The sequence below is a fragment of the Strix uralensis genome, chromosome 10, assembly GCF_047716275.1.
Source record: "Strix uralensis isolate ZFMK-TIS-50842 chromosome 10, bStrUra1, whole genome shotgun sequence".
Taxonomy (NCBI): Eukaryota; Metazoa; Chordata; class Aves; order Strigiformes; family Strigidae; genus Strix; species Strix uralensis.
The window spans coordinates 18,680,516-18,696,131 of record NC_133981.1 but is presented as its reverse complement, the minus strand read 5'-3'; the positions used below and the strand labels follow the sequence as shown (position 1 = coordinate 18,696,131).

The 15,616-nt window shown below is 42.6% G+C and overlaps 1 protein-coding gene across 1 annotated transcript in view; it reads left to right on the top strand.

Annotated features, from left to right (window-relative positions):
* Nucleotides 1-310: 310 nt before the first annotated feature.
* SFMBT1 (Scm like with four mbt domains 1) overlaps nt 311-15,616 on the top strand; it is an 80,949-nt gene continuing 65,643 nt past the window's right edge. Inside the window, exon 1 of the mRNA XM_074879522.1 lies at nt 311-375. The gene's annotated coding sequence lies outside the window, so the exon portion shown is untranslated. The remainder of the gene's footprint in view (nt 376-15,616) is intronic.

Genomic DNA, 15,616 nt, shown 5'->3' with positions numbered 1-15,616 from the left:
CGCGACGGCGGCGCGTCCCGTTACCGGCGGCCGAGCCCGCGCTGCCCCCGGCACGGCGGGAGCAGGTGCCCGGGGCAGCGCGGCGGGGGCGGGGCCGGCGGCGGGCCCCACGGGGCCGGGCGGGCGGGCGGCCCGGGGGCGCGGCCCGGCGGCGCGGCGGCGGACTCGGCGCGCCCGCGCCAGGAGGGAGCCGGAGCGCCCGAAAAGCCGGGAGGGGAGGGGAGGGCGGAGGGGCGGGAGGGGGGGGGGGGGAGGCAGGCGGGCGGCGGGCGCATGCGCTCTGGCGGGCCGTGCCATATTGGAATGAGGCAGTGAGCGGAGCGCCGGGGAGCCCGAGCCCCGGCAGCGGCGCAGGGCTGGAAAAACTCCCCGCAGGTGAGGCGGGCGGCGGCGGCGGCCGCGCGCGGGCGGAGCGGCCTCGGGCGCAGCTGTTGGGGGCGTTTTGCCGGCGGGGCGCGGGGCCCGGAGGGTTTTTCCGGGCTCCCGAAGTTTGGATGCGGGAAAAAGGCGGCGAGGGAGGAGGAGGAGGAGGAGGAGGAGGAGAAGAAGGAGGGGGGGGGAGAGGCAGGCGGAGCGCGGCGGGGAGGCGGCGGCGGCGGCGCGGGGGGAGCGCGCCTTGGCCCGCGCCGAGGAACGATGCGCGGGGCTGACCGGCCGCCGCCGCGCAACTGTCCGCGCGCAACTCTGCGCGCGCCCGCTAGGGGCCCGCGGCGCCCCGGCCCGCGGCGTCCCGCGGCGCGCTCGGGCCGAAGTTGCGCTCCCGGCCGGCCCCGCGCCCGCCGGGGGACGCGCCCGGCCCGGCCCGCGCCGCCCGCCCGGCCCCCGCGGGAACTTTGTGCGCGCCGCGCCCCCGCCCCGGCGCGGCTGGTCCTTGCCCACGCCCGCGGGGGGCCGAGCCCACCGAGCGCCTCTCGCTCGCCCCCCTCCCCCTCAAAATGGCGGTGGAAGGGGACCTTTAAACCCCGCTCCGCTCCGCACCCCCGCCGGGCGCGGCCGGGCTCCGCTCGGCGCGGCGCGCGTCCCGCCCGGGGCAGCGGCTGGCGTCGCTCCCCGTCAAGTGGCCCGTCAGCGGGCGGCTCTTCGCCTCCCGTTCTGGGTGGGTGGGTGTTGGGGGGCGGGGGGGGGAAGAGGGGCGGGCGCCGCCTCCGCGGCCGCGCCGCCGGCTCTCCCGCAGCGCCGCCGCCCGCGCTGCGGGGCCTGCGCTGCCGCGGGGCCGGGCATTGTGTGCGCGCCGCGCCCGCCGCCGCCGCTCCGCACCCCCGGCGTCTCCGCGCCCGGCGGCGCTCCGGCGAGCGAGAGCCTTTGTCTCTCGGGGAGTCGGTCTGCGCTGCCCGCCGCTTCTGCACCTGAAGTCGTAAATCCGCCGCTGGTGACACTGCCGGGGCGGCCGCCGAGGTGCCGGGGATGCCCCGGGACGCCAACTTCGGCTGGGGAGGAATCGGCGCCGGGGCATCGGCTGCGGGCGGGCTCCCGCCCGGGCAGCGCCGGCTGGAAACGGGAGGGCGGAATGCCTGCATGGGGAGGACTCTGCAAGTTTTCCGCCTGTGGCTTTTTTGCAAACTTGTTACCAGGGCTCCCCCCCCCCCCCCCCCCCCCGCCCCCCTCCGCAGTGGAAATAATGAAAGGAGAAGAAAAACAGCGCGGGCAGTTAATTGTGAATTTTTAACTACATTCGCCGATGCCGTTCCACAAGGCCCTTATTTATTCAGAAATGGGCCAGTGGTGCCCGTTTCACAGTCACATGTGTGCTTTAGCGGAACAATTATATCTACTCTGGAGAAACTTGTTGCCATTATAAAATGGTTTTACATGGTAACCTTTATGTCTGACGGTTTTACCCACTCTGACATCAGAATTCTGGTGGGAGAGGTTTTACAGTGAAGGAAAAGGCCTACCTTGCTGTTTCTTTGCTGCTCCTTCAAGGGAGCTGGCTGCTGTCAGTAGCCCGGGAGGTTACCATAGCGAACATTTCCGTAAGGCAGAATAAAAGGTGCACCCTGCAAAAGTCGTGCTGGAGAAGGTGATAACCCATCTTGTAACTTGAGAAATACCACAGTTTTGCAACTTATCTGTGGTTTACAATGTACATGACCTGGACAGAAACATCTGATTTGTAAAAGAAAAAGTTGTTAATGGGAAATAGTAACTTGTAGCATCTACAGTACCCGGCAGGATGGATTCCTGATCTGGCTAAGGTCTGTCATTGCTGTTTCAAAGTAGCCAGCTTTTTGGGCAAAGTAAATCAATGTCAAGATGAAAACACGGGCTTCCTGCCTTCAATTCAGCCATTTCCTCTTTTACTTTTGGTTTGTGAATTGTTGCTGTGATTGAAGGATGAGAATGAAATCTAGTTCTTCCCAGATCCCGTGTTGGTGGAAAAAAGGGAAGATGCTTCTGGACAAGACAGACAGCAAAATAAAACTGATAGATCTCACTCTAACTTTTTTTTTTTTTTTTTTTTTTTTTTTTACAACTCATGCCTAAGACTTAGCATGAAAGTGTTGGGAGAATGGCTTTGCTCATGTTTGGTGTATGTCTCTGCCGGGCAGTTACACTGGAAGACTCAAGTACCCTGTTATGTTAAAGCTGGCACACACGTTCTCCACAGGAGACAGCAGTGCAAGATAGATAGCTGAGAAACAGTGGCAGATCTTAGTAATTAGTGATCTCTATGGTTTTTCCTTTGCAGTTTTTTCCCCCTCTACTATTAATTTACTTTATTGAATTATCTTATCTGATTCTTAAACCTGGCAAATCTCCTAAGTAATTGCTGTGTGGAAAAGAAAGGTGGGTTAAGTGTAAGATGACATGTTAGTGACTGATAGAGTTTGCATGGTGTAATCTTTATATTCTGGGAACCCCTTCACTGTCTCATGGGGAAGATGTTAAAGATTTTTGCAAAAATACTCCTGTCATAGTATGTTTTGGTAACATGTTACCGGGGTTTTTTGTTGTTGTTTCATGGCACACCAGTGACAGCTGTAGACCTTAGCCTTTCTGTCATACACGTTTTTGAATCCACTCTTACTTGTTGTTGGAAATCTCTTTAAGTGGAAGTCTGGCCATGCCATGATCATCATGCAGGGATGCAGACATCAATACAGTCACTTTGTGCTGGCTTGACTTAAGTAATTGTCCTACAAGTGATGCACTTTAGACACATGGTAACTTAATTACATGAACACCTTGACAGTGAAATGGCTCATGTTAAATTCACTAAAGTGTCCTTTAAAGTGCAGGAGAAATTGAAACCTGGGAGGTGTTTCGTAAGGGGCATTTTGGGGAGAGAGCTTTCGATACCTAAAAACACAGGGCTTGCATTACATCCATTGTTCCTATGTTAACATGGCAGTCTTAGTGTTACAGAATAGTCTTTGGATTTGGTTTCTTGACCTTTTAAGTGTGCATTTCTATATCTTGTAGATTGATCATTGACTTAAAACTGTGTAGCCTGTGTAAATTACAAATGTTTTCTGGAACTATACTGTCTTTCTTTTGTGCTGGCCATCTGACTCATCTTGCTTGATGATTAGCAGATTTTATGTGCCGTCTTTGTTTTGGTAGCTTTGAGCATCAGTGCTGCTGCTGGTAGTGCACTTGACTCTCTGCCCATTTCCTTCTGCCTTTGGGAAATGGCTATCAGTTTTTAGGTCATAGATTTAAACTTGACGTGGGTGTTGTTTAGAGCTTTTAGGATTGTTTTTTATTTCCCTCTCAAGATTACTTTCTTACTTGAAAAGCCAGGAGATAAAGTAAGGGGGTCGGAGTTGATTTGGTTTGTTCTGTTTTGATTCAAATGCTTGCTGAAATTGTCCTGAAGGCACGTGTTGTGTTAGTATGCAAGATCCTGAAAGGGAGATTTAGCAGCTTACATTCTCCAAGTTTAGCAACAGTTGAAAATTAGAGTAAATTTTAATGTTAATTATATATTAATGTCTTATTATTTTAAAAGCCATGTCATGAGAGTAATGGTATTTTTTTATGTAATTATATAGTTTCTCTATCTTTAATCCATAACTCTTTCCACTGCTCAACTTTCTTTATATTCATAAAGCCTGTGAAGGAAGCATTGAGACGTTGCTTATTGCTCATTTAATTTTAAAATGATTTTGGTTCTAAGGGTACAGAATATATTTTTTTTAAAAAGTAAGACTTGGTGCATGTAGGATACATAAACGTTTTGTGTTCACTGTGTATCCGTATTGACTTTTCTTCCCTTTTCCTGGACTTTGCTGACAATCTTTGTGGATTGGTGGTGATCATGGGAGGAGAATTGTTACTATTGTTGTTGTTGTTATTGTTATTATTATTGTTATTATCATCATAATCATTATTATGCTTCTATTTTATGGGTGAGATTGTATTTTTTTAAAGTGTTCTTGGCAAAGAATGTAGAATTGAAGTATTACAACATGAATTCTACTCAGCATTCTTAATAGGGCATCTCTTAGGGGAGTCACATGTTTGAATATTTTCAATGTTCCCCTATGAGAAAGGAGGGTGTGAGCTTAGGCTGGAACAAGATATTCTGCATATTAGTTGGGTCTCTCCAGGTAACTCTCTACGTCTCTGGGAAATTAGTGTATTTTAACTAATGCAAAGCTGCATGGTAGTTACAGAGTCCTAGATGAATGCGTTAAAAACACTTTGAAGATGGAAAGCGCTAAGTCTTAGGTAGGTTTCTGCTTTGTTTGTTTTAGTAGTACTGGATTGTCACCCACAGACACCACTGAGGAGCGTTTCCCTAGGAACTGTGCAAATAAACAAGGCCTGGGAGCCACAGGACTAAGGAAGCCCTGGTCCCAAGGTCTCTTTCTTCCTCAGTCTCCACCTCCTCTTTTTCCTTTCTTACCTCTTCTGAATTCTCTGCGATATCTGCATTAGTCTTTCTTTCAATGGAGACAGTGATATTTTGATTTATTTTCCTTGTGAAAATAAGCATCCTAGTACAACATTTGTAGGATCTTAGTATCATTGAGACCCCTGCCCCTCTCTCACATTTTGTTGACTGGGTTTGATGAAAGTCATGAGAGGATAGGCGGAAAACTCTACATGCAGACATTTCAAATTAATCAAGTGAGCCTTGCTTCCTAAGAAAACCAGGTAAGCAATAATGTTAAGACCTGAAATGAGAGGACTTGATCAGTGTTTGTAGTAGAATAGCCATCTCTTCTGTAGGTGCCTAATACTAGGATTTCTTCTCTTTCAAGCTGTCTTTTTTTAATAACGCTAGCTTCTTGCTGCACAGATTACTCTGTGTAAACAATGCTCAAATAGGAGTTTTTCCTCCACTTAAAGTAGGTGGGAGCCATGCGTGTTTTGTTTTGGTTTTTTTCACCCATTTGAATTTGGCAGGTGGACTGATGGCAGATACTTACCTACAGTTCAGATTTGTTGCTAGTTACATAAGTAATCTTAATTTGTTAAGATTATGTGGACATTTAAAATGTGGTTATTGTCCCTAGAGTCACCCTGAGCAGCAGCTTGCTGGTTTTCAAGGTCATTGTTTATATTGCTGTGGCACTTCATTTACACTGGTTTATTTGCTGTTACACTTGAGGACACTCTTGTTCACTACAGAAACGATCTCTTTCTTCAAACAGATGAATTGGGAAGGAGACTAGTGGAATTTGATGTTATCTAAAAATGGTGCAGCTATTAAACCAGCGTTGAGATTCTCTGAGAGTACTGATGAGAGGGAGAAGAGATGCATCTTGGATTTTTTTTTTCTCTAAGAGTAAACTATGCAGGGCTGAGTGACCTCCTCTCCCATTTTGGCTGATTGGAGTCGAGGGCTCTCAGCATATCTCAAGAGGTGCTCTGTCTTGCAGAATTGGGTCATTGGTTGAAAGTAATGGTGGTGAAGGGGAACCCTGCAAGGTTTTGCTGTTTGTCACTTAATCTTTTTCAAGGATGTGAGGGACTGGAGCAGTGATACTGAAGTAGATATCAAGTGGATTGGAGAAGATGAACTCCATCTTGATGTATTTAGAGGCTGTAGTCTCTATTTCTTCTAGGGATGTGTGAGAGAAAGCCATAAATAGCACCTTCAGATTTGTCATTGTTTCCAGAAGAAAGCCATCAAGTCAGGAAGTAAAGGTACTTCCCCTCTGATGCTGGGTGCACATTTATTACAAATGGCTGTGTAAGTTCTGTGGGTGTCTTGCATCTCCATACTGGAATAAGTGATACCTTCACATTTTTTATCTCTTTCTTGGTCTCTTGACCTGTGAAAATATATATAAATTTAAGTTTTTCTTTTTTATTTGGGATATTTTTTTTCTTGTCATATCTTGATGGAAGTAAATACATTTAGGAATACCTGGCTCCTCACGAACTTTAGTAACATGCATGCTTGCAGCTCAGGCATGCTCTTTGCTCTGTTCATGGTGAGCCATGGCCTCTGGTTGAAAAGAAGTTACTGGTCTTGAAATCAGAAAACATAAAAGTATTTTAAATCTAAGGACTGTGGAAGTCCATCATACTGTAAAGCCTTGCCTGAAACAAGGATGATTTTTTTGTAAGTATCTTTCCCTCTTGTCAAAGCATCTTCTCTTGAAAGGAGACCACCATTGGCCTCAGTGCCCATCAACTTTGCTCTGAGAATGAGGATGTGATGCTGAAAAAGCTGTGGTGTTTCTAGACAGTACTGAGAACTGCTATCAAAGCCTGACAGGTGTATGTGTTATATACACAGGCTTTCTCTCTCGTGTATATATTAGTATTTATTTTTTCCTACTGTCGAGTTCCAAATATGCCCCCATTCATGTGCTGAGTACTAAACTGTTTGAGTGGTGTTTTAATATAAATGACAAGATCTGTAAAACAAAACTCTTGAAAGAAATGTCCGGGTAGGAAATGCCTAGCAGACAGGCCAGGTGAAAACACGGGATGCTTTCTTGCCATTGGGCCAGCAGAACTCACATAATGCGCATCCTAAAAGAGAAATTATTGAAGAAGGCAGTGGTTCCTTCCAGGATTACTTTGCTCATTGCTCTTTAAAGTGTTACCATGAGGGTTAAACTAATGGCCCTAAGAAATAATGAAAGTGCAGGATCAGTCAGAAGTGTTACATATGTAGCATTAATTGACCAACTGAAAGGAACTAATCAACTCCTTTTAAAGGACTGTGACCATGGGCACAGACATAGGAAAATCTTTCCCTCTTTCAGGGAAGTTTTCTCCTTTATTTGCAAACCAGACTTGCAAATCAAGTTAGCAAGCGAGGCTTTTTAGTCCAGAGGCAAGAGCAAAATTATGCTTTTTAAGGTGATTATTTTATGTCTTGGGTTATTTGTTAAAATTTTGTAATAGATTTGGGGGAGGAACTGAATTTTGAATTCCCATTGCTGTTGTAGCCAAATCTTACTTTTTGAACTTACTCTCTAGCAAATTTAAGCATGTATTTTGTCACTCCTCGTAATGAAAACCAGTGTATTTAGGGAAGTGGCTCGGCTAAGTACATGAATCCAGAGTTTATTGTGATAATAAGCCAGTTCAAGATAATTCTAGCCTCGCTGCAAGTGTAGGGGCAGTGTGTCCAACAGTCGGTTTGTTTGGTTTTGATTTTCCAAACAGTTCAGCTTATGTAAGTAAGAGATAATGACTGGAAACTGAAAAATCAGGGAAGATTGCCTCTTCTTCCAATCTTGGTACAAAAATAAGACAGGAGCATAACAGGTGGAAGGATAAGGTGACAAGAAAAAAACTACTTTCTTAATTGCAGTTAATGTTTCTCTGTTTATGTACTTATTAAATTGAAAACCAAAATATTGTTTTCTTTGTTTCTGCTTTCCCTGTATATACTTTTGAGGTAAGAATATTACTTAGCTAAGGAAAATGAAAGTACAGTTTTTACTTCTAATTGGAGTCCAATTTCCCTCTAAAAGGAACTTGACAGAAATTATAATCCTTATGATTATCCAGTAAGAAATACAGAAGTTATCTTTTTATAGTAAAGCTAAGTTTTTTATTTAAATATTCAGGTTTAATCTTTTTCATTTATACTTTGTTTCCAAATAGTGGTTGAATGTTACTGGGAACTATTTTTATGTTACTGAGAAATTGCAGTATTATGTAGCTTAATATGCTTTTATTTGAAGCAAGGTATATAAATGCTTTCCTTTTGTGCCATTACGTAGATAATGACATCAAAATATGCTTTGTCAGTCTTGATCATTCTTACACGCAAACATGAGTGATAGATGATATCAACAACTGCCTATCAACTAGTGGAGGCACCTTTATAGAAAAATAGCAGCACTGATGTTTCTAAAGAGTTGTCTTTTCAGAAAGCTGGGTTATGGTGGTTGCAATGGTCAGACTGGAAGAGTCTCTGAAACAAACGGTGTATTTTGGATTTCAAAGACTGATAGTATATGATCTCCCTTTTGGGCAGATAATAAAGAAGAGTCTGTCTTACCGCAATGCAAAAACTTGATTTCTGACAAACAGCATGGCAAAATTCACTTCAGTGTATAAAATTAACCTGTCTGAGATTATACTTTAGCAGTGGGATTGGAAGGAAAAATACCATCGTGATAGCTGTTGGAGGTGACTGAGAAGTTTCTCTGCATTGCTGGAAGAAGAGTGGCTTCAAGTCTAGCTTAAGTTGTGATGAGCATAAAAATTGCCATAATGTACCAGATCAGTAGGACACCTAGTCCTGTGTCTCACCTCAAAAACCTTTGAAATGAGGATAAGAAACAGTGAAGTAGAGCACAATCTTCTCGCAGTCGGTGATGCAGCTGTGTAGGCTGCGTAGGAACCAGTGATTTGACCTGTTCTCAGTTTGTCTAATCCTGTCTGAATCCACAACTTCCTGTGGTTATGAGTCTGCAGTTTAATTATGTGCAACGTGAAAAGGTGCTTCAGTTTGTGTTTTCTGGTTCTTGTGGTAGGAAAAATAGTGAATAACCTTTCCTTATTCTTCTTTTTCATACTAGTTTTGATTTTACACATCTCTATTGTACTCTTCCAGAGCTGCACTGTTCAGCTCGAAAAAGGAACCAGTTTTATTGTCCAAAGGATGCTGGAAGCCTGTCCACAGCTTGTGTGTGTGTGCAGTGCTGGACTGGGCAGGACTGTTCTTCCTGGCTGTGGTCATTTCTTGATTTTACTGTAAAACTGAATTATACATTCATCTCTGTTAGTATAGAAGTATTTCAAGCCTCTGATCTTCTTTGATACCTTTTTTGTGCATCTTCTAGTCTCGACATGGCAGTTTGACACCAGCACTACATGCTGTCTCAAGGTACTCTGGATTTCTAGAATTGTAGCACAGTGTTTTCCGTTTACTTCTCCATTCCTTGGGGCTCTTAATGAGTATGGAATCGATGCTTCAAGAGAATTAGTCATAACAATCAAAATACTGAGTTGCAGTAGCTAATTTAGATCTCATTGCATAGGTGAGGTTATTTCTTTCTTCTATGTCTTATTATCCTGCCTTTAATTTCATCTTCTATTATCCTTCTGCAGTTCTTAGCAAACAACATTTATTTTTCATCTCTTAAGTAGTTCTGTATTGTCTTAAAACTTTGCACTTATTTCATATTTGTGTGCTTCTCTTGAAAAGCAGGACTCAGTACAGACTCAGTATTCCTCCTTGTATTGTGAAAAATTACGTTTATATTTCTATCATTACTTCCTGTCTTTATAATCAGCCTTTAAAGGATGAGATGATCTTCCAGAAAATACTCCAAAATTACTCAAGTGTCTGTGGACAATAGCAGGTCCTGGAAGGATGGTACTGTGTCTGTGGACACCAAGCTTGCAAGATGTTTGCTTTCCTTAACTTATGTTGAAGACACTGGAGGGGAATTAATGGTGCTCGGAGGTTCCCACAGTTGAAACCTGAACAGTGTGCACCTGTCTGATGGATTTTCTTTTTTCTGTTTCAAGTAGGTATTTCTGTACTCAACTCACAGGCAGAGGGCATGGGAAGCAGTATGCCTGGAGCTCAGGGAAACTGTGCATAAGGTGCTGGCCTTTGGGTTTATGTGGCCGCAGCTTCTGCCATTGTTCGCCTTTGGACATTCGTGCAGGTATTTTGCAGGGGAGAGGGAGAAGGAATTATATTGCATAAAACTAAATTGCATCCTTATAGCAACATTAATACTGAAATAATATTTCCATATGCAAGAGAGTCTTAAACTGGCACTTCTTAGCACTTACAATGCGTACTTCCTTTTTAATGTAAGGAAGTTTTCATTATGGTGGTGGAGGATGTATAAATCAAAAATGCTGATACCACTTCTTATGTTTTCCTGTTAGTTTTTGACCACCCTTTCACCTGAGGTGACCATTAAATTTGGTTTTGGTCTTAATGCCCAGGTTGTGTCATATACTTAGTAAAACTCTTACTTCTTGATAAGTTACTTGATGAATTAACTTCATTAAATGATGAAACTTTATTAAACAAAGTTATCTTTGACTAGATATGCTATGCAGCATGTGGTATGGAATTTAACACTGGTATTTTCAACATTTAAAAGATCTTCAGTTATTCTGAACTAACCAGGTTGTGAAGTTTTTCAAATGCTGTTAGTTCAGATACGTATTCCAGGCTTCCACACAGCCACCAAGCCTACATGCTATGGTGTGAATAGATCACTGGTTACTTCAGTTGGAAAAATGGCAAAATGAACACCCCCAGTCTAGATGAAAGAGATCAGATCAGTCCCCTTGTAGGGTGCCCTGTGGAGTTCCCTGGGTCTGACACCTGCGTGATGTGCGCAGGAGAACATGGGTTTTGCATTTAATCCATATTATATGGGAATATACCACAGTCCAAAGGATTTATGTTCCACATGAATTACTTCGGTGTAAGGTAGTAAGTACATTGGAGATTGTTGAATTGAGAAGCCAGAAAAGTGATTTCATTTTGCTGTTAATGAGTGTTTTTCTGTCGGCCCTTTTGAAAAATCCATTCATTATTTCTCTGTACCTCAGCAGTTTTCTGTTCATTTTGTGGCCATTCACTTCTGGGTGTGCCCAGCCCTGGCACAGAAGAACAAGCTTTTAATCTTGTGTGTTTAGAAGACTATTTTTGTAACCGTAAGGGCTAACAAAGTACCTTACAAGAATTAAAGTTAAGATACTGCAGAGGTGTTGACCTTAGCTTTGGAAAGCTTTTAGGGAGTATTTTTTTCTAGGCCAGTTCTTCACTCAATTTATGTGCTTGCTTTGCACAGAGATCTGATAATTCATTTTTTTACATTCTTGTTACTCCTGAAAGTGATCATGGCAATGCTTGTCTGTGCAATTTCCGGTTGCAGCTGAGGGCAGCACTTAAGTGTGAGATGGTATAATTTACATCCAACGCTGCACTTTCCGCTTAATGTTTTGCTAGCAACTCCATATCTATACGGAGCAAATCAAAACAGACTTGGGCTGTCAGCAGAGATGTTTCTTAAACACTACCAGGCAAATGGTTTTCTTTTCCATTTAATCAAGAGTATATTTAAAATTGAATCTCACAGCGAAAGCACATGATTATAATACATCCAGGTATTTCTAGTGGTTTTAGCTCTTAAGAACTTCCATGGGCCGACAGCTAGACGCAGAATATTGACATGGGAAGAAAACCTAGGAGACTTCATAAAAGAACTTTTTAAGGTAGTGTTTTCAGGACGAGGGTATCCTTTGATTTTTCTGAGGCACTGTTTTTATTACCTCCTGCTCTAAAATTAAAATTCTGATTTAATAATCACAACTATTGATTCAAAGGTTAAAGTGGACATTGATAGGAAGAGTATTACCTCTCTTTTGCATTTGTATGTTAACAACAGAAATAAGGTAGCGTGTGCCAGCAGAGTGATGCCTCAAAAAATATGCACTGAATTTTGCAGGGACAGGGCTGCAAAAATAATTTAATGAAAAAAAGGTATGAATTTGAAAACACTTTCTATGACAGCATAAATGTTCCAGTGTTGTCAGGATCAAGCTTTGAAATTGTACTCCTAAAAATAGAGGAATCTTTTTTCAGTTGCACTCTGTCTTTTGAGCCCTTAGGCTCAAGTCTTGTTTTTCTCTCTGTATGAACAGAAGTGCAAAAAAATCTTAAAATGAGAACAGATTTTCATGTAATTTTACCACTCCCTGATGCTGGGGTAATAAGAACATCATCACTTACTGTGAGCTCTTCACTAAAACCCTGTGCTGTCACTATTCTTAGGCCTGTAGGCCTGTTAATGTTCTTTTGATTTGAAATTTGTATCGTTGAAAGCTGTTGTCTTTTTTAAAAATTTTTTTCTCTTTTTTTAAGCTTTTGGTACTTTTTAAGGGGAGGAATGGGAAGGAAGCATGTCAGTTAATGAGCAATAACGAAAGGCAAGGCCATATATTTGTAGCATTGCCTGGAGAGAGAGAATTCTGTGATTTAGCACAGCTCATAATACTGTAATTCCGTTTAGGAGGAAAAGACACAGGGGAAAACTGTGTTTTGCCATCACAGTTTGTACATGCAGAGTGGTGGAGTCTTAGTAGTGACTCGGATCTTTAGCAAGTTAAAACAGCATTTCACTGAATAACCCAGGAACAGTTCATGAGCTACAGTGAAAATAGGTGGCTGTTTGGCTCCCTGTCAGAAGGTTTGAAGACCATGGTTGGTTGAAGATGTCCCAAGCTCAAATGTGGGGACTTCTGAAGATTATTTATGTTGATACCTGAAGTCTCTCAGTCCACTAAGACCTATACTGGCTTTAAAGCCAGCCCAGTGTGTATGTTTTTCTCAGGTCTCTAGACTTAAAATGCCACATTTAAAGCCTTGTTGCTCTGAAATGTTTTCTCAGCCTGTTATGAAACTTAACTTAGGCATTTCACAGGAAAGGCTCGGGTGCTGCTTTAACACCTGAAGTGTATTAAGTAATCCAGTCTGTAAGGTGAGAAGTAACCATATTTCTGTGCTTTTAGCCTCTTATTATTGCTACTTGGACATAATGTTAAGAGATGTGCTGGCAGTGGAACTGAAATGGTGGCCAAGTTCTGCACTGTAAGTAATGATAGCAGGAAAAGGATTTTCTTTTCACAGTTAAGTGTCAGGGCATCAGAAGTGTATTAGTGACACAATGGCAGTGTATTGAAGCCAGCTTGTCTTTGTGAGATTTGTTGGATCTTACAGGTAGAATGAAGAACGTGTTAGGGTACCCAAATCTGTAATTTCAAATAGACTGTAAATAAGTGTGTCCTGTAAATATCTACCGGTTGAATAGAATTTTTCTAAGCCCTTGTGATGGCACTTGAGACATTGATATTTCCAGGATCCCTTCAGATACAAAAGGAAAATTTTTTTTTGGTTATCATTATAACGTCCCTCCTTTAGATATGCATTTATTTCCATTAAAAACATATTTGCTAATCTGAGCTGGAACCCTTTTAAAACAAAATGCGAATGAAATCTTGGAAAGCAGTAGGACACCTCAGGACTCTGCAGTGAAAGGATTGAACTCTGCCATCCACAGCCTCTTATGAATAAAGTTAGCCTTCTAAAGATGAAAGAAAATTCAATTACAAAGCAAGGAGGAGGGTGAAGGGGTGTAATTAAAACACATAATCCTAAAAACAACATGAACAGTGCTTTTTCATGTTACACTTAAAGCAGTCTGCTTTGTGTGTGCAGTTGCTATTGCTTAAGATTATTGATTTAGTTTCCTAGGGGAAACACTTTTTGAGAGGATGCAAAAAGGACGACGTCTGCTGGTGTAACTGGCGGCGTGATTTCATGCAAGCATTGTACTTATGGGCAGCTCGGTGGAGAGTTTTTCTTTACAGCTTGCTAATCTTTCTTTTAAAAAAACAAAACAAAACAAACCAAACAAAACCCCAAACAAACAACAACAAAAAAAACCCAAAACAAAACAGAAAATGAAGTGCTGCTTCTGCTTTTTTCTCAGGCTAACAGCATCTGTCCTATCAGACAGAGAGTGAGTGCTTCAGACAGCAGGACAAACCAAAGGCAGCATGGGGACAGCTCGTTCTCTCCTGTTACATCTATACAAGTGGTTGCTTCCCAAAGTTTAGTAGTTCGGACTGTGATTCTCAAAGCGTTTGGAGTCCAACTCCCATTGAAGTGATCAACATCGGTGCCTAAAACCTTTGATAGGATATATGGCCTGAGGTCCACATTAATCTGGGAACTTGAAAAATCTCTTTAGAGTTTAGCGATTAATGCTAATGCTGTGTTATGGTAAATACACATCTGCTCTGCTAATTAGATGCTTAGTCTTATGCTAATGGCAGGAGTTGGGTTAGAGCACCTATCTTCTTGGTAGTGAAACATTCCGTGGCTGGAGCTAGAAGTATTTCGTTATCAGGGCTGGCTTTTATGGTAAAAATACTCTGATTCCATCTAGAGCTGTGAAGTTGTACATTCGCACGCTGACCTGCTGACCGCAGCTCTGTGTCAGAAAGGAGTACCTGTAGGCATATGTGAGTAATTGAAGTTGATGGGCTGTCCCTCTTCCGGACCTCATTTCTTCAGGAACTGCAGCTGTTTTGATTTCACAAACATGGATGATGTCTGATTTGATGGAGAGGAAATGTGTGGAGGGAAAGGTGGGAGAGAGCTGCCAAAGAAAAATGAAGATGAGTATACAAATCAGGATTGAACATGGACTTCACAGGCAAGGGGTTTCAGAATGTCTTTTGAATGCTTTTCTCTTATGCTCTTAATACCTTTCAAAACCCCATCTCTTTCCCAGTACTCTGGAGTTGAGTATTACAATTGCCTTGGGTTATTTAATACTTTAGACTGATAGCTTGGTAAAATACTAGTACCATTATTTCATGACTTATTTTGCACAAAAAATTTCTCTGTGAAGAAAATATTTTGAATTATTGGAAAGAAAGAGTGCCAATTTCTTGTAGTAGTTGATGTGCATATTTTGTCCTCTGCTCAAATATTGAGTATAAGTTTATAGAAAAATTGCTGCTTATATTGAGTGAACTTAGTGTAAAAAAAAAAAAAAAAAAGTGGCAGTGCAAGTGTTGTAAAGGGTTTTCTTAGTCAAAAAAGATTCTTCTCTCGTTTAATCTTTTACCTGGTATACCTGATGCCCTGTTTGTCTGCTTTTGTAAAAATAGCTTGTGCTGCCAGTTTCGTTCCTTTGATTAATAATAAAAAAATACGCAATTAGAAACTAAAAGCAGCTATGCTTTTCAGTGGGAGAAAGCAAATGTGTAATCACAGTGCTCATATGAACAGGTTCCTGGAATCAGGTTGCAACCAGTGCATTTGCATTTTGAATCTTTAAAAAAAGCACAATCCATTCATAAAAAGTCACTGAAAAACCTGTTTCTGCAAGAGATGAGCATGCTTGTATTCTCCTGATCTGGTAGGAAATACAAATGGAGGAACCTAAACATGCTAATAGTATTTTTCATGATTTGAAATACTTGTGTGTGACTCAGATCCTTCCCTGAGGACATGTTTCCTGGCTGCTTGTGTGGGACAGAGAAGTCCTGGGCTTCAGTTTGAAACTCACATTTCCCAAACATATGTCTTGCATTGAAAGTTTCACAGTAGATTTTAAATGACTTTAAGTGACTGTAGTCCTTTGAGGAACTTCATCTCTGATGGGTTTGATAACTAGCTGTTGGCAGCGTGATGGTGTTGCTG